Genomic DNA, 19,257 nt, shown 5'->3' with positions numbered 1-19,257 from the left:
ACCCTCTTCTGAGGAAACTGCCAAAACCAAGACTCTCTGCTCACCTTCACTCTTTTTTTCCTCTTTTTTCCCACCTCGAGAACAAACTCTCACATTCTCTTCAATCCCACTCCTCCCTCCAGGTTTTCAAAACAGCTGTTCACCACCATATCTTATCTTCCCCCATCGAAAACCTTGATGTTTTCTACCCCTGTTAATATACCCCAGATCCGCCTCTTTCAATCTCCGACTTCATTCCTGAAATTCCTTGTCGTGTCAATTTTTTTGATACCGTGTACCCGTGTACCCAGCCCTCTTACTGCATGCTGCCCCGTCTTCTAGCAACCATTGAAATTGGTTTAAAACACCTTCAGTCAGTGTGGTGTAGTGTTTCTTCTTCCAGGTGAGCGCCAGGTGTATTGCCCCGATGTTTATCTGTACGATTATTCACTTTAATGTTGAACTGATGCATCATTTAACCAAGTCTTCCATTGTTTGGATTAAACAATGATGTCAGTCAGTCTACGACTGGGGTTACCTTTACCATGGTTATGGCACGGTAGTGAAGTACAACTAGCCCTTCATTGCGGTTACACGGGGTCTCTAAATGACCGAAGCCTGTGGTGGTCCGAAAACATGGACATCGTGGATCAAGTCACGTGGTGTTACCCCTTATCGATCGCTATGTAGTTAAGAAACGTGTTGTAATCTACAACTACCTTTAGTGCTCATCACGAATATGTTTAAAACCCGAAATCTCCACAACTCTTCCCCTACTCACAACTCGCTTCGTAAAAGTTTCTTTCGCTGCACATCTCCTCATTCCTGGTAACCGGAAGCACACGACTCTTCTTCTTCTCTATTCTATTGGGTTATTTCTATGGATCGTTCTTTCGCCGCCACCAACGTGTATTTACCAGAGCATTCCTTCTAGCGTCTCATCTTGTTAAAATGTATTCACACAAAAATATCCAACGCTGAAAATAAAAAAACCCAGGAAAAAGAAGGTTTGACAAGCCAAGCTCGAAGATACACCTCTGTTGGTGTTTTCAGAGTTCAACGTCACTGAAAGGTTGTTGTTGTTTATTGTATTTTTACAGTTATGGTTGCAAGTATATTGGTCGGTTCCGTTTGTGGTTCTGTCTGTTTGTCTGTGTTTGTCTGTCTGTTTGTCTGTCTGTTTGTCTGTCTGTTTGTCACCGGCCTACAGGTCACAATTCTAAACCGATCGTCACGAAACTTCACCAAGTTGTATAAGTCGTCCCAATTGAGAAGCCTATTGATTTTGAGGTCAAAGGGCAAAGGTCATCTGGAGGTCAAATTTCTAAAATCGCCCTTTTAAATCCGATTGACTTGAACATTGAATAGCATTTGTATATCAAGTCACTAACTTGGGAAACATACTATCTTTGAGGTCAAAAGGTCAAAGGTCAAATTTTAAAAATCATCAAATTTCATCTAAAAACCCATCAATTCTCAACCGATTGACTTGAAAATTGAACAGCATTTGCATATCGAGTCATTAAATTGGGAAACATACTCTTTTTGAGGTCAAAAGGTCAAAGGTCAACTGAAGGTCAAACTTCCAAAATCATCAATTTCCATCTGAAAAAACCATCAATTTTCATCCGATTGACTGGAAAATTGAACGGCATTTGCACATTGTCACTAAATAGGAAAACCAACTATTTTGAGGTCAAAGGTCAACGCAAGGTCAAATTTCTAAGATCATCATTTTTCATCTGAGAAAACGTCACTTTTCATCCTGTTGACCCGAGCTTTGATCAAGTTCGTAAATGTTAATCTTCATGATGGACAATTTGCTGTGTCAACGGAAATTTTTTTCTTGGGGGGGGAGAGAGGGCGGATTTTGCAATGATCGTGCTCCGCATGACGTCTTCTTGTCACTTGCCGGAATAGTATGTTGATCGGTTGGATTGTCTGTCTGTCTGTGTGCAGCACTACGTCTGCACCGTTGCACAAAGAATCGCCAAACTTTACACACATATTTGTCTTGCCCAGGAATAGACTGTGCCCAATTTTTAACTCTCTCGGCCCAAGGCCTCCATTATGACGTCATAATTTGATAATCCAACAAGTACAAAACTTCATCCAATCAAGATGCAATTTCTTGAGCGACATGATGGCATGAACTGGTGGAGAAAAAAAACTAATGATGATGTCATCGGTCACATGGTTCGGCCGCCATCTTGGAAAAACAGAAAAACTTTGCACCTCTATCTCCGAAAGTGCTGAATAGACAAAATTGAGACATGGCTCATTGTAAAGAACTCTCCATGGGGAATAAAATATGTTAATGATGATGTCATAGGTGTGTCCATTATGACGTCATAATCGACAAGTACAAAACTTCATCCGATCAAGATGAAATTTCTTGAGCATAATCTAGGAATAAATTAGTTTAGGTAATGATGACAAAATAGATGATAGTAAACAAATAATGATGACGTCATCGGTCACGTGGTTTGGCCACCATATTTCTCCAAAATGGCCGATAAAAAAAAGTATATTCCGGCAAGTCCTCTGTCTCTGACCGATTTTTCATTTGTTTGTTTGTCTGTCTGTCTGTCACCGGCCTACAGGTCACAATTCTAAAACGATCATCACGAAACTTCACGAAGATCTATAGGTCGTCCGATTTGAGAACCTATCGATTTTGAGGTCAAAGGTCAAAGGTCACCTGGAGGTCAAATTTCTAAAATCGCCATTTCAAATCCGATTGACTTGAAAATTGAAATTAGCATTTGTACATTGAGTCACTAAATTGGGAAACATACTATTTGAGGTCAAAAGGTTAAAGGTCAACTCTAGGTCAAACTTCTAAAATCATCAATTTTCATCTGAAAAATCGTGACTTTTCTTCCTGTTGACCCGAGCTTTGATCAAGATTGTCAATTTTAATCTTGATGAAATGGACAATTTACTGTATCAATGGAATTTTTTTTTCTTGGGGTTGGGGAGTGGATTTTGCAAGTATCGTGCTCCGCATGACGTCTTCTTGCTTATTGGTTCACGAGTTATCAAATGACCACAATATTTGTCATGTGTGTGCGTCTGTGTACGGGCCATCGGCCATTTTGACTCCCGCGCTTTGCGCATCGCGCAAGGTCTTTGCTTCGCTTCAACCGTTTTCACCGCATTCAAACGTTTATCTGGTGCGGTGTGTGTAACGTGGATTTTGAAGGTAAATCTGCGGTTCACCGATTTGGAGCTGTGAAACGTCCATACCCGAGGGTGTGATTTCCCCGTCGCCTGGAGGGCGCGCCTTTGGATTTCCCAGTCACCTTGAGGGCGCCTTTGCGCAGCTTCGGTCGTGTGACTGTGCCTGTCATCCGAACGGGATTCTGGTCGATTAGACATCGTTCTGACGATCGCTGGAGCGGTTCGACTTTGGCTTGAAACCGGATTCAAATTTGGTTTGAAGCCGGGAAAGAGACATTGGGAATGTTCTGGTTTCACTCACTTGGAGCACAGTGAGTTATATATTACAAAACTGATGATACCATCATAGGATATATATTGATTGTACTTTTGATTACGATTATTGTTGTGCTGTTATTCTTGTGTGATCTTAATACAATATTGGTTGTTGGTAACAATTGGTGCGGCTTCACCATTGATCTTTGACATACAGAATAACACATTTTTCTGCCGTGACTCCTCGGGGCTCGGAGGTACACCGTGACCAGGGGGTTGGGGAGGAGCACGTAACACTTGCTAAAAGCCTTGGCCACCAAGGGCCACAAGGTGGGACGAGAAAAACTTCAATTGGTACAGCAGGTCGTAACTTACTTGGGCCATGCTATCTGGCACGGCAAGCAAGAATTGGACACGCAGCGAGTGACCGCTATCACAGAAGTGCCGCGGCCGCGCACTCAACGGGAAATGATGCGTTTCTGAGGTATGACGGGTTACTGCTGCACTTGGATAATCAACTATGCGCTACTCGCTAAGCCACTGTGCGAGGCCACCAAACTGGAAGCCCCGAACAAAATAGTTTGGTCAGACGACATGATACGCTGTTTCGAGGGCATGAAAAGAGCGTTGGCTACGGCACCAACTTTAGGGCTCCCCGATTACGCGAAGCCATTCACCCTTTACAGTCACGTGGTGGGGGGTTTTGCCCAATCCGTATTGACTCAGACTCATGGGGAGAAGGAGCGACCTGTAGCCTACTTTCGTAAAAAGCCAGACCCGGTCGAGCAAGGGCTTCCGGTGTGCCTGCAAGCCGTGGCGGCTGCTAGATACGGTGGAAAGAACAGCGGACATTGTCATGGGACACCCGGTAACATTGCGGGTGCCCCACTGCGTCACTTCGCTGTTACTACAGCAAAAAACCCAACATTTGTCATCCACTAGATTGATGCAATACGAAACCGCACTGATCACCATGGTGAACGGCACCATTGAGCGTTGCACAACTCTAAATCCAGCCTCATTGATGCCCACACCAGAGGAGGGTGACCCCCACGTGTACATCGAGGTGGTACAACAGGTATCTACGGTACGTCCGGACCTGAGGGACACCCCCCTCGACAACCCGGACTGTGTGTTTTACGTCGACGGATCGGCTAAGCCTGCATGGGATGGCTCTTTGCTGTCCGGGTAGCAGTGTGCATTGATAACGAGACGGTGGAAAGCGAACGCCTTTTGAACGCCAATATCTATATGCAGATATTGTGCATGTCGATAGTGTTCATCACTAATATGAGTTTTATTCAGTGCATTGTAGCTTTCCTTTGAAGGGAGTTGTGCTTCCTCAAACCTGCCAAGGTTGTCCACATCGTCATACGGGTAAACACCCTTTCGCGTGATAAGAGCTCAACTGTGCTTGCTTCAGCCAAATGAGTTGGGAAATTTGGATATGCTTTTTGGTTTGATACTAATGTGGATAAATGACTCGTCATTAAATTGCATGAATCTACAAATCTATTATTAATTTTCATCGGTTATTACCTCCACCAAAAAAGGTGGATTCATTTGTGAAAGTGGAGGTGAAAACTGAGCATGACATTGATGTTACAACAACAACAACAACAACAACAGGCATTTTAAGGCCATTTTCCCTGCAAGAGCGGGTGTAGTGAAAATATACCAAAGTTGAACCCGGGAGTGATGCTCGCTTAAACCACTGAGGGGCGTCTATAAGACCTGGGACATCCGCGACGCTGAGCCACTCCTGTGACATTTTACTATGACATGTAGTCTTGAATGGTACGTACCCGCACATATATGCTAGACTCGCTTGCTTTGACTATTATTATCGATCCTTCCTATATGATGCCAAGATCCTGATATCTATTGCATGATTGTATTTTACAGGATGATGCCAAAGATCTAATTGTGATTAAACCTACCTATGGGACAAAGTTGTGGACCTGATTGATTTCCACGACATTTAATCACAATTAAGATCTACGGAAATGGCGGGACACAAGATGATCAATGTACCGACATTCGGCGCCGACCCACAAGCTGAGGATTCGGGCTCGGAGTTCACTCACTGGTTCAAATCGCTGGAGAACCAGTTCGGAGCCCAGGATACCGTTCCCACCGCCGAAACGAAACTGGCTGTGCTGCAGACTAAAGTAGACCACCGCGTCTACAGGAGCATCGCACGATGTACGACGTACGACGCCGCCGTGGCAGAGCTAAAGCGAATTTACATTAAGAAACGGAGCGTGGTGTATAACAGGTATCTGCTCTCAACGTGGCGTCAACAGCCCACCGAGTCGATCGATCGCTTCGCCCAGGAGCTGCGACACCTACTTGCGGACAGTACTCAAGAGGTAAGCACTCATGAGCAAGTCCAGGACGATCTTGTCCGAGATGCTTTTGTCTCTGGGATCAGCTCTTCGATTCTGAGGCTAAGACTTTTGGAGACAGCTGACCTGACGTTCGCGGAGGCTCTACGGGTGGCCCACGTCTACACTGAGGCCGGGGAACAATCTACCGCCTATGACCACACACGAGTCATTGCGGGGACTTCTCAACTCGCGCGACCGGAGAGGGCTACCACCGAGGATACGGGAGCGGACTCGACTACGGCGGAGCCCCTGGCCGCTCCCGAGGTGGACCCGGATTCCGGCCTGGCAGCAGCTACAGCAGCCAGGCCAAGGCCTGAACGAAACGCGATGTGTTACTTCTGTGGCAACCGACAGCATCCCAGGTCTGCTTGTCCGGCTCGGGAGGCAATATGCCATTTGTGTTTGACTAAAGGACATTTTGCAAAAGTCTGCAGGAAGACCACGCGGGGCACACGAACTCGCGCGACCTTGAATGGGCTTATCGCCGAGCCAACGGACCGAGAACAGAGCGGGGCCCCTCACCCGGCTTTGATGAGCGGTCCTCCTCCTCGCGGGCCCCTGGCTGCACGCTCGACCTTGGTGAGATACATCAAGCCGCCTAAACAAGTGGCGCGAACACGACCGATCGCGGAGCGACCGTCCTTGACTGGAATCCGAATGCCCTCCGAAGGCAACTCATACGCTCGCCAAGCTCCTGCTCTGGCACGGCAAACAATGCACGTGACACGAGCGCCATCCGACAGTAGCTCGTATGAACTACACGCTCTTGCTTCAGCACATGAAACTACAGTTGGCTGCGATCGTTCGCATGTGACACGAGCGCCATCTGACGGCAGCTCGTACGGACTACAAGCTCCTGCTTTGGCACGACCAACTATGCGTTTGGCACGAGTGCCCTCTGGAGGCTGCTCAAACCGGAAAACTGCAGCCGGTGTGGGATCCACTCGTGAGGCGCGATCTTCTCGCTCGGATGGCTCGATACCTGCCGGATCTTCCGGCCTTGCTCAGGAACATTATTCCGCTTATGGTCGAAGGCATTTTTGCGCGGGCTTTAGTCGACACGGGGTCTACGGATAGTTTTATCGATCAACGACTGGTGCGTAAACATGGGTGGCCGGTCCTCGGGACAACACGACGGATCTTTATGGCCTCCCAAGGACTCAGGCTCAGCCCAAAAGGGGAATGTCGACTTAAACTCGTGATAAAGGGACGCATGTTTCCAGATGTACATCTCATGGTTTTACCTGCTTTATGCGCAGACATTCTGTTAGGACACGATTTTCTTAAACGGCATGGACGTTTGGAAATGGAATTCGGTGGGACAGACACGCTTGCAGTGTGTGCACTCGCGGAAATGGACATTGAGCCGCTTTCGCTGTTCCCCAACCTGACCACTGACTGCACTCCTGTAGCAGTAAAATCGCGGCGCTACTCCCGAGCAGACGCGCAATTCATTGCGGAAGAAACGGCCCAGCTCTTAAAGGACGGTATTATAGAACCCAGCCGGTCGCCGTGGAGGGCCCAGGTCTTAGTGGTGCGAAGTGAGGCGCATCGCCGACGCATGGTAATCGACTATTCACAGACGATTAATCGCTTTACACAGCTGGACGCCTACCCCCTTCCGGGGATGGACGCACTGGTACGACAGGTGGCCCAGTACTGTCTACAGCACTCTCGATCTGCGTAGTGCGTATCATCAGATCCCCATCTCTAGGGCTGATCGCATCTATACCGCCTTTGAATCGGGTCAAAGGTTATACCAGTTCACCGGACTACCTTTTGGGGTGACGAACGGGGTCGCCTGTTTTCAGAGGGCAATGGACGACCTCATTGCTAAGGAGAACTTGACAGCTGTCTTTGTATATCTGGACAATCTTACGGTTTGTGGGTATGACCAGGGGCATCATGATGCTAATCTGAAGTGCTTCCTCGAGGTCGCGCAGAGGTATCGCCTAACCATGAATGAGGCTAAGTGTCGTTACTCTCTACGCACGATAGATCTTCTGGGGTACACCGTGACCCATGGCTCTGTCGCTCCGGATAAGGAGTGTCTGCGACCTTTGCTCGATATGGCTCCGCCTAGCGATCGTGCTGCGCTGAAGCGTGCTCTCGGGCTGTTCGCCCATTATTCGAAGTGGGTGCAAAATTTCTCCGCGAAGCTCCGCCCCCTTGTGGATCTGCCGTGACTGTGCTATATGTGTGGAACTCAAACCGCGTTTTTACAACCCTCCCATGGGGACGCTGGTTAGGGCTACTAGACCGTGGGAGAGATTGGCGATGGATTTCAAAGGACCGCTGCCGGTGTCGAGTAACTCTCGTTATCTGCTCACTATCGTTGATGAGTACTCGCGATTCCCTTTTGCTTACACGTGCGGGGATATGACGGCTGCCACGGTCATACGGTGCCTGCAGAATTTGTTTTCTATGTTTGGGTATCCGGCCTACGTGCATACCGATCGGGGTGCGGTGTTCCTGTCTCAGGAGGTGAGAGGTAACTTTTTTTTTTTTTTTTGTATACAAGATCGAGGCTCGTGAAAGAGCGAACATTAATCACACAGAAAGACAAACCGACACATAAAACATATAACATCGGGAGCGGTAGACAAGATGGGGAGAGAGGGGGAAGGACACAAACACAACATTTGAGAGCAGGGACCGAGAGACATGGAGACATCGAGAGATCTGAGAGAGGGCGAGGGCTTTGGGGGGGGGGGGGGGTGGGGCATGGGAAGGGGGCGGTGGGAGAGGTATAAAACATATGGACACTGCCAGGACTTCCAGGAAAGAAGTTGGAATTTCAAACAAGGTGGATCTGGGGTGAATTAGCGGGGGTAGAAAAGTTCAAGGATTTGGATGGGGGAAGATAAGAGATGGTGGTGAACAGCTGTTTTAAAGACCTGGAGGGAGGAGTGGGATTGAAGGGAGTGAGGGAGTTTGTTTCAGAGGCGGGAGAAAAGAGGAATGAAAGAGTGAAGGTGAGCAGAGAGCCGAGATTTCGGCAGTTTAACCATCAGAGGGTTGCTGGCAGATCTTGTGCGACCTGTAGGAATATTTGGGGGACAGAGCACAGAGAGAGCTGGGGGTGCAAGGCCGGAGAGGAGTCGGTAGAAGACAGAAAGACCACCTACCTGCCTGCGGTGAGTGAGTGAAAGGCCCTCAGAGATAGCTTCATCGCGGGAGATTCCAATAATTCTGAAAGCTTTGGTTTCAACAGCGTGAAGCCGAGCTAGGTGTGAGGCAGGAGCACCGGCCCATAGGGGAGAACAGTATTCCATTGAGCTGCGGATGAAAGCCTTGTATGTGGTGAGGAGCTCAGGTGTGCCGAGGAAGGACTTCGCACGACGGAGGATGCCCAGTCGGCGACTGGCTTTGGAGGCCAGCTTGGAAATGTGGTTTTCCCAAGAAAGATCATGGCAGATAGTGAGACCCAAAATCTTGAGCGACAGAACTTCTTGGAGAGGATTGTTGAGAAAGTAGATGGGAGGGTTGTCCAGTCGATCTTTTCGGAGAGACATAGTAAGAGTGTGAGATTTGTCAGGATTGAAAGACATGTTCCACTTGTTTGACCAGTCTGTGGTTTTGTCCAGGTCTTCAGAGAGTGAGGAGGCAGCAGACTGCCGATCTGAGGGAAGAGGAATGGAGCGGCAGAGAGTGGAGTCATCAGCAAAGAGATAGAGAGGATTTTCGAGAGAGTCAGAGAGATCATTGATGAAGACCAGAAAAAGCACGGGGCCCAGAACACTGCCTTGGGGAACTCCAGCCTGAACAGGAAGAGGAGATGAGAGAAACCCATTCCGGGCCACACGTTGACGACGACTAGAGAGGAAGTCCGCCAGCCATGCGTGGAGATTTCCATGGATACCAAAGGAGGAGAGTTTGGTGAGCAGAGCGGGGTGCCAGACCGTGTCGAAGGCACGTGATATGTCGAGGGAGACAGCTCTAATTTCCTGTTTGGCATTGAGGACCTCCATCCATTGTTGAGACAGCAGAAGCAGCATGTCCAGAGTAGAGTGACCTGGTCTGAAACCAAATTGATGATCAGAGATCAAGCCATTGGAGAAGAGGAAAGATTTCATATCCGAAGCAATGATGGATTCCATGACTTTGCTGATAATTGGGAGAAGGCTGATTGGTCTGTAGTTGCTAGGATCTGTTTTTGCACCTTTTTTGTGCAAAGCGGTGATGTTGGCTGATTTCCAAGCAGATGGCAGTTGACCTTGAGCAAAAGAGAGGGTGAAGAGAACAAAGAGAGGGTGAGATAGAGCAGCAGAGCAGGATTTTAGGACCCGTGGGCTGATGCCGTCGGGTCCAGTTGCAGAATCAGAGTCGAGGGTTGACAGAAACTTTTCCACCTTGTCAGGAGGAAAGGACACGGAGTCCAGGAGCAGCAGGGTACGACTGGGTATGGTGGGTACAGAGAGGGATGGGTTTGGGACACAAGATTTAGAGGCAAACACAGAGTTGACGCATTCAGCTTTTTCACGTGCGGAGTCAGCTGTGTAGCCGTTTGAGGTAAGGGAGGGGATGGAGGGGGAACAAACACCAGAAACGGATTTGACCAGACGCCACCAGGATTTGGAAGAGGGAGACAGATAAGAGAGTTCGGTCTTGAGAACGGAGAGATATTGTTTCCTGGCTCTCCTGAGGGTGGACACACACTTGTTTCGGGCTTTGTGAAAGGAAATGAGATTTCCTTCCGTTGGATTTGCTTTCCAGGAGACGAAGGCAAGTTGTTTCTGGGCAACAGCCTCACCACAAGATTCCGTGTACCATGGACGGGAGGAAGGGTATGACAACTGAAGACGAGATGGGATAAATCTGTGCATGAGAGAGAGCAATTTACTTTGGAAGAATTCCCAGGATGAGTTGATGTCAGAGGTGGTAGAGATGGGAGACCAGTCCAGATGATTGATGGCTGCTTGAAGACCGTGCCAGTTGGCCTGAGTGAAATGCCAGACTCGTCGACGCTGAGCAGGCTCCATGAGGATGGTCAGAGAGATGTCCACTTTAACAAGGACATGATCAGATGATCCGATCGGAGCAGAAGAAGAGCAGCAGACATTTTCAGGGAAGTTAGTCATAACCAAGTCCAGAAGAGAAGATGTTCCGTTGACTGAGATCCGGGTCGGGAAATTGACAGATTACTTGCTCCAAAATAATGTCGCTTCGAGTTACACCACACCGTACAGACATCAGGCGAATGGGCAGATCGAACGCTTCAATGGGATTATATGGAGGGCCGTCATGCTAAGCCTCAGGACCCTCGGCCGGGGCCTCGATAAATGGGCTTGGTCGCTACCTGCGGCTCTGAACTCGATCAGGGCTCTCCTATGTACGGCCACCAACCAGACTCCTCATGAAAGACTGTTCCACCACCCGAGAAGCTCGGGTAGTATCCGATCTTTACCCAGCTGGCTCGCTGAGCCGGGGCCGGCCTATCTCAAACGAGCGGTTCGCACAAGCAAGTACAACCGCTTAGTGGATAAGGTGCAGGTACTCCAGGCTAATCCCGAGCATGCTCGTGTGATGACGGCAGATGGACGCGAGTCCAGTCTCCGTACGCCATCTTGCCCCATGTGGGGTCATCGACCCTTATAGGGATATCGACGAACCGATCTACGAGTCTATGGACTCTACCAAAGCTTCCTCTATGGAACTTCTGCCGTCACATACACCCCTGCCTGAAGGCTCTGAGGTGCCCCCTCCGACACCTGCCTCCAGCGGCTACTCCGAAGAAGGGGACTCCGGGCTTGGGGACGCCGTACCCAGTAGTTTCCGGATACGAGCTGGCAGGGTAGTTCGCCACCCCGACCGCAACGGGTGGACCGACTGACATGGAATGACGTTCCCCAATCAATTAATGCTGACGCACGCTTGAGACCTGCCTAGCAGCAGTATAGTTCTAACGGCGGGGAGAACGGGGGTTAGCCTTGTGGTCCCCATGACAATCTTCTCCATTTTGCCCTATTTTCTGCATCTCCCCTTGTTAACCCCCTTGCCCGCATTTCTTCCACCACCTTTAGCCAAGTCTTTCTCGGTCTTCCCCGTCCTCTACTTCCTTCTACATTCATTTGCATCATTCTTCTTAACCACTCACTTTCATCCTTCCTCAACACATGACCAAACCATCTCAACCTGTTTCTCTTCACAGCATCCATCACAGGCTCTATCACAATCATCTTTAGCAATTCATCATTTGTCTTCCTCTCTCTCAACGATACTCCACACATCCACCGAACCATTCGCATTTCCACCCTTTCCAGCCTTCGTTGCTGCTCTACGTTCATTACCCATGTCTCGCTCCCATAAATCATAACACTTCTCACACATGCAGCATACACCTTTCCCTTCAGATTCAACGACACTCCCCTCCTCGTCAGAACGCCACTCAGTTCCCGAAACTTCTTCCATGCACATCTCACTCTGGCAACCGTTGCCGAGTCTGATCCACCTTCTCCATTCAGCATGTCTCCGAGGTAACAAAATGTTTTCACACCTTACAGCTTCACGCCGTCTACAAAATCCAACTCAACATTTCCTCCATTTGCAGCTCCCTCTGTGCACATCTTTCACTTGAATGTAGCTGCCACACTGGTTAATGACCCTCTCAAACCACTACATTTTTGATGAACCCACTCAGCGCACATTGCACATTGAATGGAATTCACTCCGACACCCTTCCTGCACACAGCACACGGCCACTTCCCAGTTCTCTCCACCTCACCACATGCTTTACCACTTGCCATCACCTTTGTTTTTCCGATATTCACCTTCAGACCTTTTGTCTCCATACATTCCTTCCACTTGTGCCATCCATACTTTCTGCAATCAACACCAGATCATCTGCAAAAAACAACTCCCATGGTAAACCCTCCTTTACGTTCCGAGCCAGCACCTCCATCACAGCTACAAATAGTAGTGGACTAAGTACCGACCCCTGATGCACTCCCACCTTCACCTCAAACTTACCACTGTTCCCGTCCTTCGTCCTTACAGCTGTGCGTGCTCTTTTGTACATTGCCATCACTACTCTGATCAACCATTCCTCCACTCCTAACTTCCTCAATGCCCATGTCACTACTTCACGTGGAACCCTATCGAATGCTTTCTCCAGATCAACAAACCCAAGAAACAACTTCTTCCTCTTCTCCATGTACTTCTCCTGCAACTGCCTCACAATAAAAAGCATGTCTGTCGTTCCTCTTCCTGGCATAAATCCAAATTGTATTTCATCAATCTTCACTTTCTTCCGTATCCTCCTCTCCAACACCCTTTCCAATACCTTCATTCACAGCTCCAATAACTTTATCGCTCGATACGATCCGCAGTCCGGACGGTCACCTTTCCACCTTGTATAGAGGGACGAGGGTACTCAGTTCCCAATCCAGCGGAATGCGGCCTTCTTTCACCACCAGATTACAGATCTCTGTCATTCTCTTCACACCCCAATTTCCCACTGCCTTCAACATATCTCCCACAACTCCCGTCGGCCCTCCCGCTTTTCTACTCTTCATTGCTTTTATCGCTTCCTCAACTTCCTTCTCGGTTATCTTCTCTGCCGGTCCTAAAACTGGGTTACTCTCTATGTTGCCATCCCATTCATTCTCTGCATTCAACAGTATTTCCATATATCTCTTCCATCTTCCTTTAATTCCATCTGGGTCCACAACGATTTGTCCCACTTCATCCTTCAAGCAACTCACCCCCATCACATCATACCTCTCTTTAGCTATCTGCTTTGCAATCCTGAATACCGCTCTCTGACCCTCTTCCAAATCTAAGCATTCTCCAAACATTTTCCTACATGCCTCCTGTGCCTTTGCTACCTCTTTCTTTGCAGCCTTCTTCGCTGCCTTATAACTTTCATGCTCTGCCTTTTCTGCCCCCATACCCTTCGCCTTCTGCCACTCCTTGAACTTCTTCCTCTTCTCGTCAATCTTCTTTCCAACTTCATCATACCACCACCATGTTTCCGAGTGCCTCGGTGGTCCTTTTGTCCATCCACATACCTCACCAACGGCTCTGCCATACTCACCCTCTCTTTTTATGCCTCCCTCACTGTCACCTCTTTCAACCTCCACACCTTCATTCTCGGTTGGTACTTCACCCGCCGAGCTCTCCTCACACCTTTCACCCTTATGTCGCAGACAACCAAGTGGTGCTGTGAAACAGCCTCCTCCCCCGGGATCACCTTTGTGTCCCGGAGGTGCCCCCTATCTCGCCTACGCACCAGCAGGTAGTCAACGGTTGTCGTCGACCCACCTGACGTGTATGTAACAAGCTCATTACCCTGTTTCTGGAACTGAGTATTACAAATCAACAAATCACCTTTCACCCTCTCCATTTCTCACACCATATCCATAACCTCCATGAACTCCCTCAAAACCATCCATACTCCTTCACACATGTCCATTTCGGTCTCCTCCTACCACAACAACTTCCTCATCTTTCACGTTTTCCATCAGCTTCTCTATCGCACACCAGAACTTGTCCTTCTCTTCATCGCTCCGACCAACCTGCGGAGCATATCCCGAGATGACGTTCATCAAGAGCTTTCCAATCATCATTTTCACCATCATCAACCTATCACTCACTCAAGTCACACTCACCATACTGTCTACAATCTCCTCAGAAAACAGGACACCAACACCATTCACGCCCTCCGGGCACCCTTGCCACACAAACTTGTATTTATGTCCCTGCCTACCCTTCACCATTCTCACATGACATTGTTAGAAATAAACAATTCTTAAAAATGGTATTTTAAGAAAATTCCACGTTGGTGGATCAATTTCTAAAACATCCATTATCCCCTTCATCATCAGGTGAAAGATTTGAACCAACCATTTGATTTGAATATACCTCGTTACCAAAGGTGGATGGAGGTTATGTTTTCACCCTTGTATGTTTGTCCGTTTGTTTGTCCGTTTTTGAACGACATATCTCAAAAGGTTGTGCGCGTATTCAGACGAAATTTGGCAGATATGTAGCGTGTGACAAGGTCGAAATTATTAGATTTTGGTGAAGATCCGGATTCGGATCCGGCCACAAGAATTTTTAAAGCGATTCTTCACCATTGGGAGATGGGGCCAAAAACGATACATAGCAGGATATCTCAAAAAGTTGTGGATTGATTTGGAAGAAACTTATTGGACAGGTTGTGTGTGTGAGACAAGGAAGAATCGATTCAATTTTGGTGAAGATCTGGATCCGGATCCGGCAAGTATAATTTTTTAAGTGATTCTTCACCATTGAGTGATAGATATGGCCAACAGGCGGAGGTTTGCTCTCCACTGAGTGCCGTTCTAGTTGAGATCGATTTTGTAAATGAGATGTACTTCGGGTCTATGGTACAAATGACAGATATGTCCCGAAGATTTTTAAAACCCCAAATCTGCACAACTCTTCCTCGACTCACGAAGATGTTTAAAACCCGAAATGTCCACAATTCTTCCTCGACTCACGAAGATGTTTAAAACACGAAATGTCCACAATTCTTCCTCGACTCACGAAGATGTTTAAAACCCGAAATGTCCACAATTCTTCCTCGACTCACGAAGATGTTTAAAACACGAAATGTCCACAATTCTTCCTCGACTCACGAAGATGTTTAAAACCCGAAATGTCCACAATTCTTCCTCCACTCAAGAAAATGTTTAAAACCCCGAAATATCCACAATTCTTCCTCTACTCACGAAGATGTTTAAAATCCCGAAATCTCTACAACCCTTCCTCCACTCACAAAGATGTTCCAAACCCGAAACCTCCACAACTCTTCCTCTATTCACGAAGATGTTCCAAACCCGAAATCTCCACAATTCTTCCTCTACTCACGAAGATTTTCGAAACCCGAAATCTCCAGAACTCTTCCTCCACTCACGAAGATGTTTAAAACCCGAAATCTCCACAACGCTTCCTCTACTCAGGAATATATTTAAAACCCCAAATCTCCAAAACTCTTCCTCGACTCACGAAGATGTTTAAAACCCTGAAATCTCCACAACTCTTCCCCTTCTCACGAAGACAAGATGTTTAAAACCCAAAATCTCCACAACTCTTACTCCACTCACGACGATGTTCCAAACCCGAAACCTCCACAACTCTTCCTCTACTCACGAAGATAAGATGTTTAAAACCCCGAAATCTCCACAACTCTTCCTCTACTCATGAAGATGTTTAAAACGCGAAATGTCCACAACTCTTCCACAAAGATGTTGAAAACCCGAAATGTCCACAGTTCTTCCACTACTCACAAAGATGTTTAAAACCCGAAATGTCCACAATTCTTCCTCCACTCATGAAAATGTTTAAAACCCAGAAATATCCACAATTCGTCCTCCACTCACGAAGGTGTTTAAAATCCCGAAATCTCCACAATTCTTCCTCGACTCACGAAGATGTTTAAAATCCGAAATCTCCACAACTCTTCCTCCACTCAAGAAGATGTTCCAAACCCGAAACCTCCACAACTTTTCCTCTACTCACGAAGATGTTCCAAACCCGAAACCTCCACAACTCTTCCTCTACTCATGAAGCTGTTCCAAACCCGAAATCTCCACAACTCTTCCTCTACTCACGAAGACAAGATGTTTAAAACCCTAAAATCTCCACAACTCTTCCTCTGCTCACAAAGATGTTCCAAACCCGAAACCTCCACAACTCTTCCTCCTCACGAAGATGTTCCAAACCCGAAATCTCCACAACTCTTCCTCTACTCACGAAGACAAGATGTTTAAAACCCTAAAATCTCCACAACTGTTCCTGTGCTCACAAAGATGTTCCAAACCCGAAATCTCCAAAACTCTTCCTCCACTCACGAAGATATTTAAAACCACAAATCTCCAAAACTCTTCCTCGACTCACAGAGATGTTTAAAACCCCGAAATCTCCACAACTCTTCCCCTCCTCACGAAGACAAGATGTTTAAAACCCCCAAATCTCCACAACCCTTCCTCCACTCACAAAGATGTTCCAAACCCGAAATCTCCACAACTCTTCCCCTCCTCACGAAGACAAGATGTTTAAAACCCCCAAATCTCCACAATTCTTCCTCGACTCACGAAGATGTTCCAAACCCGAAACCTCCACAACTCTTCCTCTACTCACGAAGATGTTCCAAACCCGAAATGTCCACAACTCTTCCTCTACTCACGAAGATGTTCCAAACCCGAAATCTCCACAACTCTTCCTCTACTCACGAAGATGTTCCAAACCCGAAATCTCCTAAACTCTTCCTCCACTCACGAAGAAGTTTAAAACCCTGAAATCTCCACAACTCTTCCTCTACTCACGAAGATGATGTTTAAAACCCCGAAATCTACACAACTCTTCCTCCACTCATGAAGATAAGATGTTTAAAACCCCGAAATCTCCACAACTCTTCCTCGACTCACGAAGATGTTTAAAACACGAAATGTCCACAATTCTTCCTCGACTCACGAAGATGTTTAAAACCCGAAATGTCCACAATACTTCCTCTACTTACGAAGATGTTTAAAACCCGAAATCTCCACAATACTTCCTCTACTCACGAAGAGGTTTAAAACCCGAAATCTCCACAACTCTTCCTCCACTCACGAAGATGTTTAAAACCCAAAATATCCACAACTCTTCCTCTACTCATGAAGATATTTAAAACCCCAAATCTCCACAACTCTTCCGCTCCTCACAAAGATGTTTAAAACCCCGAATCTCCACAACGCTTCCCCAACTCATGAAGATGTTAAATACCCGAAATCTCCACAACTCTTCCCCTCCTCACGAAGATGTTTAAAACCCCAAATCACCACAACGCTTCCTCGACTCACGAAGATGTTAAATACCCGAAATCTCCACAACTCTTCCCCTCCTCACGAAGATGTTTAAAACCCGAAATCTCCACAACTCTTCCTCAACTCACGAAGATGTTGAAAACCCGAAATCTTCACAACTCTTCCTCGACTCACGAAGATGATAAACCCCGAAATCTCCACAACTCTTCCTCTACTCACAAAGATGTTTAAAACCCGAAATCTCCACAACTCTTCCTCTACTCACGAAGATATTTAAAACCCCAAATCTCCACAACTCTTCCTCTACTCATGAAGATATTTAAATCCCCAAATCTCCACAACTCTTCCCCTCCTCACGAAGATGTTTGAAACCCCAAATCTCCACAACTCTTCCTCTACTCACGAAGATGTTTGAAACCCCGAAATCTCCACAACTCTTCCTCGACTCACGAAGATGTTTGAAACCCCGAATCTCCACAACTCTTCCTCTACTCACGAAGATGTTTAAAACCCGAAATCTCCACAACTCTTCCTCTACTCACAAAGATGCTTAAAACCCCAAATCTCCACAGCACAACTCTTCCCCTCCTCACGAAGATGTTTAAAACCCGAAATCTCCACAACTCTTCATCAACTCACGAAGATGTTGAAAACCCGAAATCTCCACAACTTTTCCCCTACTCACAACTCGCTTTGTGTGAAAAGTTTCTTTCGCTGTGCGCTTTCCCGCGAACCGGATCCACGCTCGAACACTGTACGACTCTTCTTCCTCTTTCCCATTGTATGTTGCGTTTCTTCTCTCGAATCACTCTCAATTGTTTTTTCACAAGTCACCACCACCTGCGTGTTTTACTGGAGCATTTCCAGGCGATAATCTTGTCAGAACGTATTTCACACATAAATATCCAACGCTGAAAAAAAAAAAAAAAAAGGGGGGGGGAAAATAAGGTTCGACAAGCCAAGCTAGAAGATACACCCCTGTTGGTATTTTCAGAGTTCAACGTCACAAAGGTTGTTGCTGTTTATTTGTGGTACGTGTTTGTTGGATGACCAAACACCTTTCTCTTGGATATCCCTCATTCCAGGATAGCCTGATGGGTGCTGCCTTGGGATCCCAGGATCCTGAGTTCGAATTCCAGTCATTCGTTGCATTAACACCAGGGGTTTGACTCGGCACGTCACAATTCCGAGGTCGGCAAATTGAGTACCAGCTCGCTGGTAATTGGGGCACTGCATCAGCGACACAAAAGCGTTTCCAAAGAAATTATGCAACCAGCAGCCACCGGCTGTATTCGAAACAGCAGCAGCAACATTCCAGGGTTGTGTTTTCATCTACCAAACAGCAAGCTGGCGCTCGCCAAGCCATCCGTCCATTATCGACAAATTGAGTACACCCCCTCCCCCTTTCTGAGTAAAAAGTCCAAAGCACTCCACAAAAGAGCCACACCCTCATCAGGATCAGCTTCCTGTTTCTCTCTTGCCCCACAGCCAATCACAGGCTTTAAAATCATGGGTTGAACCACGGATGTCAAACTCAGGTGTGGTAAAGAGGAAGAAGAATAAGAGCGGAGAAAGACATCACAACCATCTTATGAATATGAAAATACGCATTGTGTAGAGTGAGAGCTTCGTTGACAATGGTCAGTCGCAATCGGTAATGGGTTGTTGTATAATAATAA

At 47.2% G+C, this 19,257-nt stretch overlaps 1 protein-coding gene across 2 annotated transcripts in view; it reads right to left on the bottom strand.

The window, feature by feature from the left end:
- Positions 1-18,385, bottom strand: part of LOC144891990 (uncharacterized) — a 67,479-nt gene extending 49,094 nt beyond the window's left edge. Inside the window, exon 1 of one of the 2 annotated variants that reach the window (XM_078777148.1) lies at positions 18,264-18,385. The gene's annotated coding sequence lies outside the window, so the exon portion shown is untranslated. The remainder of the gene's footprint in view (positions 1-18,263) is intronic. The other variant, XM_078777149.1, reaches the window with a different exon arrangement.
- Positions 18,386-19,257: the final 872 nt, after the last annotated feature.

Source organism: Myxine glutinosa, chromosome 5 (genome assembly GCF_964187855.1).
Source record: "Myxine glutinosa chromosome 5, kmMyxGlut1.1, whole genome shotgun sequence".
Classification (NCBI taxonomy): domain Eukaryota; kingdom Metazoa; phylum Chordata; class Myxini; order Myxiniformes; family Myxinidae; genus Myxine; species Myxine glutinosa.
The sequence above is the reverse complement of the archived record's forward strand: the minus strand, read 5'-3'. Positions and strand labels throughout refer to the sequence as shown.